The sequence below is a fragment of the Erpetoichthys calabaricus genome, chromosome 2 (genome assembly GCF_900747795.2).
Source record: "Erpetoichthys calabaricus chromosome 2, fErpCal1.3, whole genome shotgun sequence".
NCBI classification, from domain to species: domain Eukaryota; kingdom Metazoa; phylum Chordata; class Cladistia; order Polypteriformes; family Polypteridae; genus Erpetoichthys; species Erpetoichthys calabaricus.
In genome coordinates this window covers 85,632,300-85,635,937 of record NC_041395.2, presented here as the reverse complement: position 1 = coordinate 85,635,937, position 3,638 = coordinate 85,632,300, and positions in this window count along the sequence as shown.

The window sequence follows — 3,638 nt, the reverse complement described above, 5'->3', positions numbered from 1 at the left end:
TGACAGCCCTAGAAAGTTTCTTTTCTTTCTGCAATTAAAGAAACATGATTAGAATGAGGAAGCGGGTGACAGCCCTAGAAAGTTTATTGATAAAGACGATACAGAATGGCACGAAAAATTTACGATAAACAGATGGTGACTGTTATTGTTGCTCTTTTAAGAAAGAAAGAAAGAAAGAAAGAAAGAAAGAAAGAAAGAAAGAAAGAAAGAAAGAATTACTTGTATTACTTGTTAAACCGGTAGTATAAGAAGACTGCAATTTCAGGATCAGCATTGGCAGTTTAGGAGCAGATGCTAGGTGCACTATAGTATAGGTTAGGGTAGGGGTACTCAAACGGCGGACCGCGGTCCACAATCCGGACCGCCAAGACGTTTTTGGCGGACCGCGACTGTCTTCTGCGTAAGTCAAAAGTCCGAATATAAAAGCACCAAAATTATTGTTGTTTTATTATTTACTCTGTAGCAGGGTTGCCAACTGGCATTTTTTATGCCAAATAACTGAAATCTGGCATTTTTGAAAACTGTTTGGCATATAAAATTTGCGTTTGGTCTACTGGCATTTTTTGGTCTTTTTTACAATGCGAATTATCCACCAAAGTCAGAGCTCCGTTCGCATAAGATCGACGCCCTTAAGTCGTCGTTGGTAGCGAGTTCATCACTGATGACGAAAGCGACCACCACACAATCAAATGTTACAGAAGCTTCGCTACGCATTGTTTGGGTTCTTGGCAGACATAAGAAAGCATTTACTGATGCAGAGGTTGTTAAAGAATGCATGATGTCTGCTTCTTCGGTTCTGTTTAGCGACAAAAAGTGTGTTGAACTGATTCAGCAGATACCATTATCAGACAGTACTGCTAGTCGTCGTGCAGATGACCTTTCTGACAATAGATAGATAGATAGATAGATACTTTATTAATCCCAATGGGAAATTCACATGTGGTCGGTGGTCAGTTAATATCAGATCTTAAACAGGCTGAATTGTTTGCTCTCGCGTGCGATGAATCCACTGATAAAACTGACATGTCTCAACTCTGTATGTTCACAAGATTTTGTGATGGCCATAATTTTGTTGAAGAGTTTCTGACATTACTACCGCTAGCAAAACAGACCCGCGGTGAGGACGTGTTTTCAGCATTATCGCAGTTTATGCACGCAGCTGGATTGGATGTAACAAAAATGGTTTCCCTTACAACAGACGGGGCACCAGCAATGACTGGTAAAGATAGAGGACTTGTCACTCATATGAAGGCACTTCAGCCCAACCTTGTTGCTTATCAATGCATCATTCATCAGTCTGCCCTCTGTTCAAAACTTTGTGACGAACTGGCGGAAGTGATGTCAACTCTTGTGAAATTAGTGAATTTTTTACGATGTAATTCGTCTCTGCAGCATCGTCTGTTTCGTTCTTTTCTTGAAGAGATGTCTGCAGAATTTGGAGATTTGCTGCTTCACAATGACGTCAGATGGTTAAGCAAGGGTCGTGTGTTGGAAAGGTTCTGGAATCTCCGTGAAGATGTAGCTGACTTCCTGCAGTCCTTGAATACAAAGAAGCTGCAGAATTTTTAACATTTATTCAAGACAGTGACAAGGTCGCACTACTGGCATTTCTTGTTGATATTATGGGACATATAAATACACTGAATTTGTCACTTCAGGGTGCAGACAAAACCGTTGTCGAATTGCAAGAAAAATGTTGTGCCTTTGAAACAAAACAGCATTTTCATCAATGACATGGAAGGTGGCAAGATGCTGCATTTCCCAAACCTGAGGAGCTACATGACAGCTGATCAACAGGCATGTTTTCAGTTGATTTCCACATTTCTACATCATTTGAAGGTCGAGTTTGATAAACGTTTTAAGGATTTCAAAAAAACTGAAGCCTGTGTTTTTGTTTGTTGCTGATCCTTTCATTGTCCAGCCTGACGGTGAATGGACTCAAACCTGTCACTGTTGCAAATGGAAGCAGTTGATTTGCAAGCTTCTCACGTTTTGAAAGCAAAATTGAACGAAGTCGGCATAACAATTTTTTTGGTCAAAGTTTGTTCCAGATTCTCAGTATCCTGCTGCAAAGAAACTGGCGATTTCCGTGCTCACTATGTTTGGTTCAACATATTCTTGTGAGTGTGCATTCTCCACTATGAACACTATCAAGACGAAACATAGAAGTGTATTTACCGACCAGAACCTCAGGAATGCAGTAAGAATTGCACTGACTGGTTACTCACCGAACTATGCTGCCATTATGAAATCGAAACAACAGTTCCACACTTCACACTGAGTGACAATCATTTATGTACTAACTGTTGTAATTGGTGTGTTAATTGCAAGTAGTCATGTGACTTTTTTGAATTGTTTTCCATGTTTTGTGCATGTCTTGGTCTTCTGTAAAAATTTTATCATTTGCGTTGAATCTATTACTAGCCTCCTACAGACCTACACCTACAGTCCTACAGACCTACACGGTAAACCTGGCTATAGCGGACCCCGATAGTTGGTGGCTAACTGAATGTGGACTGGCATTCAAAAACTTTGAGTACCCCTGGTATAGGTAGTGGCTAATGGTAGCACTTTGACAGCTCTATGGGGGATACGGGGAGGGCTGGCACACGAAACATATGCATTTTAAAGAGTCGTAACCGTGCTGCTACATATTTGCATAATGTATCAAGTCACATATAAATTACTCGTAATATAAAGTTATATTATAACCTAAATCTCACTTACATTAACGCGTTTAAAAGTCTGAAATGATGAAAAAATGCACAAGTTCTGTTAACGATATTGAAATAACAAAAAAAACTTTTTTATGTGCTTATTGTACTTGAGGCAAACTACAGACTTTCTTATTTTTAAACAAGTTGGAATATGTATGAATTGCGTAATGTGTTCTTGGACTGGGTTAACTGTTTTGAAAAACTTTCCTGTGATGTTTGTGCGTGGTGTGTGTTTGCTGAATTAGGCTCCAGCTTCCTCATATCCCTGCTCTGGATAAGTGGGTTGATGAATTGGTGGAAAGCTGGAAAATTTTTTATTCTTTATATACTTCATTTTTGTTTGTTAGATATTTTGTCATGAGGTGTGTAACGGAGGTTTACTCGGACCACCACATTGCTGTTGACACGGGTGTACAGACAGCAAAATCAATCAACTTTTTGGTCATTTAAATAGCTGCTTGGGGATCTGTTTGTCGACAGAAGTGACCATAGGACATGTTAAAGAGGAAAATACTATATACAAAATATATAGGTCGAATTGACTTCACTCAAGCTAAATTTGAACCATGACATCCATCCATCCATTTCCCAACCCGCTGAATCTGAACACAGGGTCACGGGGGTCTGCTGGAGCCAATCCCAGCCAACACAGGGCACAAGGCAGGAACCAATCCTGGGCAGGGTGCCAACCCACCGCAGGACACACACAAACACACCCACCCACCAAGCACACACTGGGGCCAATTTAGAATCGCCAGTCCACCTAACCAGCATGTCTTTGGACTGTGGGAGGAAACCCACGCAGACACGGGGAGAACATGCAAACTCCACGCAGGAAGGACCCGGGAAGCGAACCTGGGTCTCCTAACTGCGAGGCAGCAGTGCTACCACTGCACCACCGTGCCACCCAACCATGACACT